Source organism: Ochlerotatus camptorhynchus, unplaced genomic scaffold (genome assembly GCF_037179485.1).
Source record: "Ochlerotatus camptorhynchus isolate MF236.1 unplaced genomic scaffold, CSIRO-AGI_Acam_v1.1 ptg000530l, whole genome shotgun sequence".
NCBI classification, from domain to species: domain Eukaryota; kingdom Metazoa; phylum Arthropoda; class Insecta; order Diptera; family Culicidae; genus Ochlerotatus; species Ochlerotatus camptorhynchus.
The window spans coordinates 1,457,232-1,471,417 of record NW_027041014.1 but is presented as its reverse complement, the minus strand read 5'-3'; the positions used below and the strand labels follow the sequence as shown (position 1 = coordinate 1,471,417).

At 40.5% G+C, this 14,186-nt stretch overlaps 1 protein-coding gene across 2 annotated transcripts in view; it reads left to right on the top strand.

Annotated features, from left to right (window-relative positions):
• The window catches only part of tn (thin), a 233,775-nt gene that overhangs the window by 24,675 nt on the left and 194,914 nt on the right, over positions 1 to 14,186 (top strand). The window lies entirely within an intron of this gene.

Genomic DNA, 14,186 nt, shown 5'->3' with positions numbered 1-14,186 from the left:
CGGTGGAAAATTGGTCGTAAGCTGACAGGGAAGGGAAGGCTTCTCTCTCCGGAAGGCGTAGCCTAACCGAGCGTCTGTTCTCCATGTTAGGGGCGGCTCAAAAAGGCGTCTGTTCTCCATGTTAGGAGCGGCTGCCAGCTTGAGACTCTAAACAGAGCTGTGCACGATGGTCCTTCGGCGAGACAGGGGGTTGGTGCAGCCCCTACAAGCCAACCGTAAAACTTAAAAGGTACAGGAAGCAAACAAGGTAAATACGGACCGGAACAATCGGCATAGACTCGGGCAACGAATACGGACTAGCCATTGGAAACTCGGAACATGGAACTGTGAGTCTCTCAATTTCTTGGGCAGCATTCTTTCCGACTAATTGAGGGTCCGCAAGATCGACATTGTAGTGCTGCAGGAGGTTTGCTGGAAGATATGAGATGGATAATAACGAGGTAGGTCATGATCTTTCATACACATTTCCTGACAGTTGGTGAAAGGTCATTTTGGATTCAAGCTGCTGCAAGGGTAAGTTGGACTTTGATAAGCTGCGTCGTGGGTGATTTGCCCATAATTAATATCGGCTGATTTTCACATTTTCTGGCTATCCTGCCAGGAGACGAACCTGGAATCTTGGAGACCCCCTATAGGTAATAAAAGGGCAAATCACCCACTTGCAAGGAAAATAGGATAAGAACGCGACTTCTGAACGCCGTTCTGAATGCGAGTGAGGACGGATTTGCAAAAATCGTCTCCTCGCCGTGGCAAAGTCAAAGGAGAGAACGCGACCGAGACGGCCGTTCTGAGAAAACGAGTGAGGACGGATTGGGAAAAAAAATCGTCTCCTGTGGTGATACTACCACAGGATAATAACGCGACCGGGACGGCCGTTCTGAATGCAAGTGAGGACGGATTTGTAAAAATCGTTTCCTCGCCGTGGCAAAGCCACATGAGAGAACGCGACCGTCCCGGCCGTTCTGAGAAAACGAGTGAGTCCTTCTTAATGCTGCTAACAGAATTGTGAAGGTAACCACACCGGAGGTAACGAAGCCTTCGACGGAGCCAATCTGAATCGCGGTATTTATAAACGCGATCGGAATCGTCAGCAGGGGATAAGAATGCAATTCCGGCAAAACCAAGTAAGGAGGAAAGTTATGAAGGAACAACAAGCAAATGCAAAGAGAAGGTAGTAATCAAACGTTGACAAACGGTATCTAGATCCTAGATACGCATAAATGCTGCTGGAAATTATTTTATGGACGATGAGGATGAACGGATTAAAAGTAAATAGTTGAGAGCCATGAGAATGAACAAGAGCAGCACTATTTATTTTTGTGTTGTTATTGAACGATCTCAGTGATTTCCAGGATCTCCTGTTTATTTATTAGGCTGTTCAAAAGTTCAAAACCATGGACGCAGTCGATTGACTCTCCCAAACTTGTTAAGCAAACATAGATGAATTCAGTACCCAAAAGTTAAGGCTAACACTAGGAAGTAACTGAAGATCTATTGCTGCTTCTACTATCGCCAGTGGGAATTTTAGGTCGAATCCTTCTTGATTTCTAGGTTGTAGCATTGTCCGGGTACCATGATGATAATATAGAGGTATATTTTCCACTAGCCGGGTGGGTCATAAATACAAGTTTCGGCAAACGTCTACCAGATTGAGACACGGTAAAGAATTTCTTGTCCTGGATGGACAGCTTCTGCCATCACTCACCCTTCTCTTTCTTGTAGGGGAGTTGAACTTAATGGTTGGCAACGGTCAGCGTATACTGGCTAACAGTTCCAGCAGTGGCCGACGATCTCACGCTTACCAATCTTATCATTGTTAAAGCAAGAGGAATGAATGTTGTACAAAAAAAACTTTTATAACTTTTATACCGAAGGAGAGGGAAGATATGAGATGGATAATAACGAGGTAGGTCATGATCTTTCATACACATTTCCTGACAGTTGGTGAAAGGTCATTTTGGATGCAAGCTGCTGCACGGGTAAGTTGGACTTTGATAAGCTGCGTCAACAACAAATTTAAACAGCACTTTTCAGTGCTCAACCTGTAAAAATTCTACCTTGTTCAACTCTTATTCCTCTTCGATCCTTGTTTGGACCCTACCCGAGGTAATCCTTCTTATATATCGATTTGGAAAATTCCTCTTCGATCCTTCAGATTCTTATAGTAATCTGCTTGGAAGTCGATTTGGATAAAAATTTACTGCCGCCATGGTGCCTAAACGCAAAAGAAAGGGGCAAAATCATGATCCCCCTTCTGATGAAATTAATTTGAGTAATCAATTTGATTTGCTCACGGATGATGAGAATGATCCATCATCCAAGAAAAATTCTAGTAAACTTTCCCGGCTTAATGCTAAGAAGGAAAAGATTCCCCCTATTGTGATAACCACTTCCGATTTCCATGCTCTTCGCATGGAACTTTTGAATTTCGTGAAAGTTAAGTTTTCACTACAAATTGGACGTCGGGGTGAATGCCGTGTATTGGCTGAAACCTTGGACGGATTTAAATGTCTACTCAAGTTTCTTACTGAGAAGCAGCACAATTGTTTACTTACGACACCAAAACTGAACGTATGTTCAAGGTTGTCATGAAAGGACTGCCCAGTGGTGAATCCTTGGATCAGATCGAAGATGAACTGGCAAAATTACTTGGAGTTGTGCCACTCCAAGTTATCAAACTGAAAATGCCGTCCTGGCGATTAGTACAACGGGATTTCTAATGATTTTAATTTAGTTCACTTCAAGTCTAGTGAACTAAACAATCTTAATGTAAAACACCGCTCATGGAATAATGCTCAAAGCAATTCCAATGGTAGTATTCTGATTGATGATTGTTCTGTAGGTTATTACACTATTCAATATCCAAACAAGCAGCCCAACATGCTTTTCTTCTGCAAGAAATCCCTCAACTATTGATTTGGTCTTAACTGATTCATGTCGACTTTGTAGCCAATTGGTTACCCATGCTGACTTCGGTTCTGATCACCTTCCAGTAACTTTTGAAATATCCCAAGAAATAATTTGTGATCCCAACAGCTCTACTTTCAATTACCATAGAGCTGATTGGGAGCAATATCGAACATTTATGGAATATAACTTCGATCCAAACATTCCTTTGCAAACCAAAGATGAAATTAAGTATGCTCTTGAATCTCTGACTACTTCTATAGTTGAAGCAAGAGCTGCCTCAGTACCAAAATGCGAGTTTAAATTCGATTCAATTATAATACACGACGATCTTCAGCTCTTGATCCGTCTTAAAAATGTCCGTAGGAGACAATATCAAAGAACACGCGATCCTGCCATGAAAGTTATCTGGCGGGATTTGCAAAAACAAATTAAAAAGCGATTCTCTGCCCTGAGGAACAAAACTTTTGAAAATAATGTTTCTAAATTAGACCCGAGTTCCAAACCCTTTTGGAAACTCACAAAAATATAGAAAAAAAAACCTCAAAAGCCTATTCCAGCGCTCAAGGAAGGTGGTAGAATTTTGATCACAAATTTGGAAAAAGCTCAGAAACTTGCTAAGCAATTCGAGAGTTCCCATAATTTCAGTTTGGGTCTTACTAGTCCTATTGAGAATCAGGTTGCTCGGGATTATCTGAATATTTTCTCTCGGGAAAATATTTTTGATGATTCCAGGGGGACTGATTTGGACGAAGTAAGGTCTATAACTAAAAAGTTTCAAAATATTAAAGCTCCAGGTGATGATGGAATTTTCTATATCCTCATCAAAAAACTCCCAAACCTTGTCTTTCTTGGTAAAATTATTTAACAGATGTTTCCATTTGGCATACTTTCCTGATAAATGGAAAAATGCAAAAGTTGTTCCAATTTTGAAGCCGGATAAAAATCCAGCTGAAGCTTCTAGCTACCGTCCAATAAGTTTGCTTTCTTCAATAAGTAAACTTTTTGAAAAGATAATTTTAAATAGAATGATGCTTCACATCAATACGAACTCAATTTTTGCAGATGAGCAGTTTGGATTTCGCCATGGGCATTCAACTACTTAAGAGTTCCAATTATCAATTAAATTCGTTCAAACAAATCTAAAGGCCACTCAACTGGATTTGCTCTTCTAGACATATAAAAAGCATTCGACAGTGTTTGGCATGAAGGTTTGATTGCTAAATTGAAAAAGTTTAATTTTCCACTGTACATTATGAAATTAGTTCAAAATTATTTTACTGACAGAACTCTGTAGGTAAATTATCAAAATTCCAAATCTAATCGACTACCTGTTAGAGCAGGAGTTCTTCAGGGTAGCATTCTTGGGCCTATATTGTATAACATTTTCACTTCGGACCTCCCTGATTTGCCTCAGGGTTGCCACAAATCTTTGTTCGCTGATGACACAGGCATTTCTGCTAGAGGAAGAAGTCTTCGTGTTATTTGCAGCAGACTGCAGAAAAGTTTAAATATTTTCTCTTCTTATTTACAAAAATGGAAGATTTCTCCCAACGCTTCCAAAACTCAACTTATAATATTTCCACATAAGCCCAGAGCTTCCTTTTTGAAACCTAGTAGTAGTCACATAGTCGCTATGAACGGAGTTCCAATTTCCTGGTCAAACCAAGTGAAATATCTTGGATTAGTACTTGACCAAAAATTAACTTTTAAAGATCACATTGAGGGCATTCAAGCCAAATTTAATAAATATATAAAATGTTTGTATCCTCTTATAAACAGGAAATCCAAGCTTTGCCTGACGAATAAACTTCTAATATTTAAACAAGTTTTTAAACCGGCCATGCTGGTTTAGTGGAAACGGTGCTAGATTCAGGACCATACGACGAGCCGGAAGTACAGGAAACGTGGTTCCTCGTGGAAGCCTGTTGTCGGATCTGTATGAAGGCAGCTCGCTTGGGACATCTCCTATCGCTGCCCAGATGGTTGGAATCACAGTTCACGTCCCGGACTGGTCTCGGACTGCACTGGTTTCATCACGTCTCGCAATGGGAAAAATGTTGATCGGTTGCAGATGAAGGTGCTCCAATTCCACTTTAATCTCCGCAATGTTCAGATTGAATAGTATCTTAATTTTTTTCATTGTAGTGCTGCAACAGGTTGTATCAAAAGCAACAGCAAACGCACCGAGACATGTTAATCCAAGCGAGTTATTGACAAAAGAGAAAATTGATCATCCGGTTACGTTCTTATGTGTCGAATTTGTAATCTGTGATAGATATGGAAGTCACTTTTTTCCCACCACAGAAATGCTCAGTGTTCTTATGCCAAATGATGCATGTGCGTCTTCAAAACGTGAACGAAGTCTACAAAAAAACAGTATTTAGTGATTTTTTTTATCAATCGGTAGATAAAAGATGCACCGAGAATTTATTGGAGGTGTTTATGGTTAATCGAGATATTGCCGATCAACTACGAAATGTTGCATAACATTGGTGCAAAACTGTGCACTCCGTTTTTCTGCGTGCATTTTTTTTTGCGTTTTGAGGATGAATCGCTGTGGAAACCTTATATCTATTCAATCTCATTAGGGTTAACTACCCCATTCCCGGCCACAACCCGCAATTAATTTAACCAAGTTTTACTAAGTTGGAAATCCAAAATATGTGCATTAGGGTGTTTCATTTTGAAAAAAGTGATGAATTTTTGATAGGCCACCCTCCAGTTCGATTCATAGCCCCAAAATATGAACCTGTGCAAAAAATGGTAAAGATTGATGAAGGTTTAGAGGTCGCGCCAATGATTTGGATTTTGTATGGAGATTTTGGTGAATTAGTATGGGAAATTATTGATTTTCGTTTACATTGCTCTAACTTTGGTTGTAGTTGTCCAAACGTTGAAAAAAAAAATATGTGGTTGTCATGACAATGATCAACAAGCCTGTTGTTGTTGCGATGAAATTGGCGTTGTTGCCTTGTACATATTCATCTGTCAATTTACCCTATTTTGCCATTTTTTCACATTTTTATAATTCTTGATACGCTGCAAAACTGAGCGTAGCAACTGTAGGCTTTTTGTTTATTGCCATAGCAATAACATACTAAATTTTTTCGACATTTGGACAAGTAGAAGCAAAGTTATAGCGATATAAGCGATTTTTTAAATTCTTCCATAGTAATTCCCATACAAATTTCAAATCATTGGCGCAACCTCTAAACCTTCATCAATCTTTACCAATTTTTGCACAGGTTCATATTTTGGGGCTATGAATCGAACTGGAGGGTGGCCCATCAGAAATTCATCACTTTTTTCAGAATGAAGCACCCTAATGTGCATAGGACCAAAGTCATAGTTGATTTAGACTCATGAACAAGTTCTTTAGTAGAAACATTTTTTTAGAGTTGGTTGGAAATGCTTTATAGTGTGATAATTTATTAGCTAGAGAAGTTTCTGAAGAGGGTAGGTTGATAGTTCCGCTAAAGTACGGCGCTAAAAAACTGAATGGAAGTTGAAAATAAGCGAAGGACCATTAATGCGACAGTACTAGTCAAACGCACACTCCTTTACCTAAGTCATACATTAATGGGTGAGGAGATTTGAAGTAATTGTTCAAATCTACAGGCAATAGAGTAACGAAAATGCACACGCACATCTGCAGACTTTTTTTTTCTGATCTCGTCGAGCTGAGTCGTTTGGTATACGACATTTGACCCTCCAGGTCATAGATCGAAAATGTGTGTTTTAAAGTGAAATCATAGCCGTACGGGAAAGGCAAAAAGGTAAAACATTTTCTCTGGCACGTGCAAACAGCACAACAAGAATGTCAACAACTTAATGATCCTTCCAGTTACACAATGGTTGTTCGATTCCGTGAGCATCGAAACCAACTGAAAATCCAGCAGTCCTAAACAAACAGAATCATCCACTATTCAATATAAAGACGTTCCACCCTTTCACAGAGGGTATCAATAATCATCTCCCGTCCGTGACAAGCAACCTCGGAATTAAGAAGCAAACAACATAATGGGACAAATTGATATGCAACTCGTCGTGCTGGAACTTTTTCCCTGCGGAATGAACAATCAATGGTGGTATCTATTGCTGCCGCAGCAGTTTCATTCAATAGACAGGGAAATCGGATATTGATTGAGTTGCCATTGAAAAGAAGGGAAAGCTCATCGTCATTGCTAGCAAACCTTTCGATTTGATGGAAAACTAGTTTTCAATAGCACTCCTTTTCCCTTTTACCTTTCCATTGTGAATGCGTTGGGGTGCATCTCCTTACGAACAAGTAATAACGGATCGTGACATGCGAGATTTCATTATTTTCTTGAACGGGATTGGATTGTTGGATTCGTTCTGCTTCCTCTTCTTATTGCCATGCGAGCGTTTTACCGGCTCCCAGCGTAGTGCGTATTGAAGCCCTTCCACAGATATTCATTGATAGCAGAGGTGGAAAATGTCACAGAAATTATATGGAGTAAAAATGTCACGACATTTTTCCCCCATACACTTTGTACATTGTGCGGCAAAGCAGTCAAACCCGCAGCCTCCGGTTTAGTAGTACCGTGCCTTAACTGACTAGGCCCAAGTGAATTCGCGTGCGCTTTTTGTACACTTCAAGTGCGCCTTTTCCTGTCGAGATCCTATGTTGCGTCTTGCAGCTATTGAATAGAAGCATCGTACCAAACGTTTGTTTTAGACCTGTGCGCCGGTCCTTTCATCGGCGGCGGCGGTGTGGAAACCATTTTTGCCTCGGCGGCGGTGGCGTGCTTCGGCGTATCACTATGATGGGTTTCATTTCCGGGAAAATTTACCATCCCTGATTGATATTTTTTTCTTTGTTCATGAAACTAATAACTCAACCCGTGTCTAAAATTTAATAAATTTCTTAGAACCTTAATCTCATTGTAACTGATAGTAAAAAAAATGCTCTGAATTAAGATTTAAGTTTGGTAAGCGTGATTACCTCTCTCACCCCTGCAGGCCCGAGTTCAATCCCAGACGGTGCCGCACAGTGGGACAAAATCAAAGAAAGAAAGACATGGCCATTTGCGACGAAAATATTGAGTGTAGCATATTGATGTCTTCTAAAAAGTATCTTCAATATTTAATTACTTAATTGAAGTGGTGAAATTTTCTGCCTTTTAACTTTTTTATGTCTTGTTAAAATTGATGATCATCTATGGAAACATTGAAGATAAAGTCATTTTAAGAAACTTTGTCTAAGGCGTCAATTTTCCATCTCTCAAGTGGACGAAGTTATAGGGGGAAAATGAAGTTCTAACGATAGTACCTCCTAAAAACCGTTTTTACCATAACTTTTTAGATTGAATTTTCCAATTTTTTCAATTTTCTACAAAGTTGTAAGTGCTCTAAAATTGCCCATTTTGCTGCAAAAAATAAATCGCTACCTCTTTGTTTTAAGGATTTAAGTCCCTCTTTATAATTTTTTATCACTATCAGTAAGGGGGTGTATCTTGCAAGTTAGCAGGTATTAGCAGCTAATATCAACATTATTTTGTTCAGCATCATCTACTCTACTGTTACATATACAATTCATAGGAGTATCCAAGGGGATGCCTATTTTTTTAAAAGTTCTTCAATGTTTTATTTATTTATTTATTTCTTCATCAACAGGCTTCTTGGCCCCAATGATGGATAAGTTGTTGCCAATGAACTAAATTAATATACATTAAAACTACACTGATGTTTCAAATTATCTAAAAACATCAAGAAATCTAGCACGTAGCAAGTCACGCGAAACGTTAAAATCAAATTGACTGGAAACCCGGTTGAAAACTCTCTGTATCCCAGTAATGGCACTGTTCATTCCGTAATTGGTGCGGTGAGGTTGAGGTCGTAGCATCGCATTGTTCCGTAGAGATCTTGGTCGCACATACAAGTTGATTCGTTGTAGGATTTCAGGACAATCAACTCGACCCAGCAAGACATCAGAAACCTTAGCAACGTCTCTTCGTGTACTAAGTGTATTCAGACGAATTAGCTGACATCGGTGCTCGTAGTTTGGGAGACGAAATGGATCCCGCCATGGTAGTCGACGAAGTGCGAATCGAACAAACCGCCGTTGCACTGATTCTATTCTCTCAATTCCATTTTGGTAGTGAGAGCTCCAAACAGTCGCACATTACTCCAAGGTCGACCGAACTAAAGGGCGAACACGAAATTATTGCGACACCGAAAATGTCATGCCAATTTTCTTATAATGTTGAGAATCAAACCAAAATTTTAGGGTAGTTTTATACATATATTTACTTCAAAAATCAAAAGAAAAGTTAATCGATGGAGCCTTGAGTGTAAAATTGAACGCATTTTCGCTTGATGCTCTCCATCAAAGTCTTTACAGTGTCATCCGGTACCAGTTTCTCAGTTTTTTTTTCCATTTTCTTAACATGTCCTTCTCGTCTTTGACTGTCTTCTTGCTCTTCCGAAGTTCCCGCTTCATTATTGCCCAGTACTGCTCCACCGGGCGCAGCTCCGGACAGTTTGGCGGATTCATGTCCTTTGGAACAAAATGGACAGAATTGGCCTCATACCACTCCAGGACACTTTTAGAATAGTGGCATGATGCCAAATCTGGCCAAAATAGCGGAGCTTCGTCGTGCTGCTGCAAGAACGGCAAAAGGCGCTTCTCGAGGCACTCAGATTTGTAGATCTCGCCATTTACTGTGCCCTTTGTCACGAAAGGCTCACTCCTCAGTCCGCAAGAGCAGATGGCCTGCCAAATGAGATATTTGGAGGCGAACTTCGACATTTTCTTCTTCTTAAATTTGTCGTCCACATCGAACTTGCTCTTGCCGGTGAAAAACTCCAACCCCGGAATTTGCTTAAAATCGGCTTTTATATACGTTTCGTCGTCCATCACACAGCAGCCATATTTTGTCAGCATCTTCTCGTAGAGCTTCCGTGCCCGAGTTTTAGCCGTCGATTGTTGCCGCTCATCGCGGTTTGGGAAGTTCTGTACCTTGTATGTATGTAGTCCAGCTCTCTTCTTTGCATTCTGGACGTAGCTCTGCGACATGCCGATCTTTTTAGCCAAATCACGGCTTGGGACGTTGGGATTTGCTTTAATCATCCGCTTCACCTTTCCCTCCGTCTTTTTTGTTCTCCGGTCCCGGTTTTCTTCCAGCTCCTTTGCCGTGGTCCAACGTCAACCGCTCCTGGAACCGCTTCAACACTCTGGAGACGGTTGAATGGTGAATGTTCAACATTTTTTCCAACTGCCGGTGCGACAGGTCAGGAAATTCCAGGTGTTTGGAAAGAATTTGTTCTCTCAACTCGCGTTGGTTCACCTCCATTTTCGTTGAATCGAAAAACACGACTTCGAGTTTGACAGCATGTACACAATACACATCAATGAGAAAGTGTGCAAAATTTGGTTGATTTTTACCCAATGGTAAAAAAGTTATGCCCTGTTGAATGTGTCGCAATAATTTCGTGTTCGCCCTTTAATGCACAGTAGAGCGCCTTTAGACAGTAAATGTTCGTGAACTCTTTTGTTAACCGGAAGATAAAGCCTAGAGATGTTGAAGCTTTATTCACTACGAACGACACGTACTGCTTAAAGGTCAACTGGGAGTCGAGGATAATTCCCAAGTCCTTGATTTCGTTCACTTTTACCAGTGGGACTCCAGAAAATGAATAATCGTGGAGTTTTGGATCTTTCAGTCGAGAAAACTTAATAACTGACCATTTTGCAGGATTTGCGGTCATACGATTCATCTGGCACCAATGAGCGAATGCATCAAGTTGTTGTTGTAGAAACTGAGCGTCAGCCTCAGAACGAATCTTGAAATATAGCTTGAAGTCATCAGCAAACGAAAGACTTGGTCCATCCAGCACTGCATTGACATCGTTGAAGTATAAAAGGAAGATGAGTGGTCCAAGATGACTTCCCAATCCAAAAGAGTTCCATGAATACCAAGCTTTTCAAGCTTCGCTACAGCAATTTGATGGTTGACCTTATCGTTACATCCGTTTGTGCTCGTTCAAGCATACTGTCGGTTACGTAAGAAGTGAGACATAAAAGGTTTGACGCGGTTGAACGACCGGGAATGAAGCCATGCTGGTCTGGGCTTAAAGATTGCTTGAAATGAAAGAATAATTGGTTCATCACAACAAGCTCAAAGAGTTTTGTTACGTTTTGATGTTTTCATGACCATTTTCCCAAGTGATTAGAGTTTGTTCCCCACTGCTCTTTCAATGCGTATTCTGGTCTCCAACAACTGGGCAAAATTAGAACGAATTTGGTTGTAATCTTGATTTGCGGAAGAATTTTAAATTGTGTATGGGAAATGGAACGATCCTATTCATTTGCCTACCAAAAATTCAAATATTGCTCGAATTTCACCAAAACTCGGACTTACATTAAGAATACTATACCAAACAACTTTTTTGAAGCTGCAACCCACTTTAAATGAAGAGATGTGCTTCGCTGAGCAAAAATGTGCATTTTTAGAGCACATACAAATTTGTAGTACATTGAAAAAAATTAAAAGTTAAAAATAAAAAGTTATGGTAAAAAACAGTTTTAAGGGGGTACTATCGTTTGTGCTCCATTTTCACCCTATAACTTCGTCCACTTGAGAGATATAAAATTGACGTTTTGGACAAAGTTTCTTAAAATGACTTTATCTACAATGTTTCCATAGGTGTTCATCAATTTCAACAAGACATAAAACAGTTATTTTTTATCGTAGTGTATACCCCTCTTAATCAAAAATCTTTACTACTAAATTGAAGTACTCAAAACTCAGCCACCTATCTAATCCTACACTGTTGCAGGAACTGGTAGCAAAACTTCCAGTGGACCAGACGATGATGTACAGGGTGAAAGGTAATTCCTGTCAGTAAAGTATATGGTCATAAAAATGAGAAGATGATGGGAAATTTAATTTTCAGTGTTTTTCCTGTTTCGTGTATCTATAACATTTGTCTTAACTTAGTCCAATTCAAATCTTTCTCCCTTTCCTTTAAATTATGAGCCGCATCCGTTTTTGAAAATCGTTACAGCTGGCACGCATGTGTCGTGTTAAAATTTGAACACATTCTAAAAGAAAAATATGCAGACATGTATGTGATTAACCCATTTGATACTACAATTGCTTAAAAAACATTGACAGGAATTACCTTTCACTCTGTAGACTGGGTACAAACGTGGTGTCGGCACCGTAGACCTGAGAAGGTTCTGTGCATACATGTAGCAGGTCGTCGAGGATGCTACAAGTGTACTTTCGTTCAAGTCGGACAGAAAAAGATACCATGGAAGAGAGCAGGAAAAAGACAAAGTGAAGAAATTCTTCAACCAACACGCGTCCACCGTCGAAGGATCATCCGAAGTACCTGTACAAAAGCCAGTTGACAAGATCGAATGCATGAACTGCAGCAAACCTGAGCTTTGCAGCCGAGAATGTGGGGAGTTCAAAGCTCTCAGCATCGAGAATCGTTGGTGGAAAAATTGTTCGCTGGGTGTCTGCCAAAACTGCTTGCTTAGGCATGGCAGGCGATCATGTCAAGTCATTAAATCCTCTATTATATTCAACGCCAATATCATCGAATGCAGTCCCGCAGGTAGGGGATAATCACACTCAACGCCTAATGAAGTCGAGGGTACTCTTCAGGATAGTTCCCGTGACTCTTTACCGTAATAGCGGTAGGGGAATACTTCCGCCTTTCTAGATGAAGGCTCCCCATTGACGTAGGTCGAAGGGGGATTGGTAAACAAGCTGGAAATATCCAGCAGTCCACAATCTCTATGCCTGAAATGGACGACTAACACCTCTCGTACAGAAAAATCTTTCCAGGGGGTTTCTATTTCGATCTCTGGTGAAGGTAATGATCGGAAGTGTAGAATCGCCGACACAAAGCTTTCATCTGGAGCAGCAAAGTGCATGGATTATTTGAAGCATCTATGTACGTTTGAAGAGCTACAAGGACGCTAATAATAGGATTCTGATTAGGCTCGACAATCTGCCGTTGGCCCTACTGTTGAATATTAGAGAAGGAGATGGATACGGACCCGTTGCAGCTAAAACCAGGCCTGGATGGTGCGTCTATCGCCAGCAGCAGCAGGTGGAGCAGAGAGCATACCGTTTGCAGGCGTGCGAGTTCACCCCTCTAGTTACGTTACCTCCGAACAACTTGGATTTATGCAGAAGAGATCCACTGCATAAAATCTCGTGCCATACACATCTTTTATAATTCGCGAGCTTGAAAAAGGCGAACAAGTTGATGCTATCTACACGGATCTCTCTGCTGCGTTTGATAAAATGAACCACAAGATTGCTGTTGCCAAATTAGACCGATTAGGCTTCCATGGTCCCCTTCTTAATTGGCTTCGTTCTTACCTCACCGGTCGTCAAATGTCAGTGAAAATAGGTGACCGTATTTCTCAGTCGTTTCCGGTTTCTTCTGGTGTACCCCAAGGTAGTCATACTGGGTTGTTCGTATTTCTGCTGTATTTGAATGACAATTCACTATTCAATCAGGTGTCCGAAGCTATCTTATGCGGATGATTTTAAACTGTATTTTGTCGTAAAGGATCGTAGTGATTCAGTTTTCCTTGAACAACAGCTGGACGTTTTTGCTACTTGGTGTCACAAGAATAGGATGGTATTGAATGCTTCCAAATGTTCCATCATTACTTTCTGCAGAAAAAAATCACCCACCTGCTTTACGTACAGCCTTCATGGTCAGACACTGAATCGGGAGACTATAGTCGAAGACTTAGGAGTCATGTTAGATTGTCAACTAACCTTCAAGGAGCATGTGTCATATGTCGCCAGTAAAGCATCTTGTCAGCTTGGCTTTATTTTTCGCTTTGCTAAAGATTTCAGAGACACTTCGTGCTTCAAAACTCTTTATTGTTCACTAGTCCGTTCGGCACTGGAATACTGTTCAGTAGTTTGGGCGCCATTTTACAACAATGCCACGAATCGACTTGAGTATATTCAAAGGAGATTTGTTCGCTATGCTTTTCGTTGGCTACCCTGGAGAGACCCTGCAAACCTCCCTAATTATGAACATCGATGTAACTTGCTGAGCCTACAACTTCTCAGTATTCGCCGTGACGTCGCTAAGGCTGTCTTCATCGCCGATCTCCTGCGTTCGGACATTGACTGTAGTCCTCTTTTGCAACAGCTTAACATTAACATAAGACGAGCCAATTTGCGAACCCACTTGAGAAGGGGCAAGGTTGGTCCTTTTGAAGTGGGCTTTTCCCTCTCAAATAAATAAATAAATAAATAAATAAGTAAATA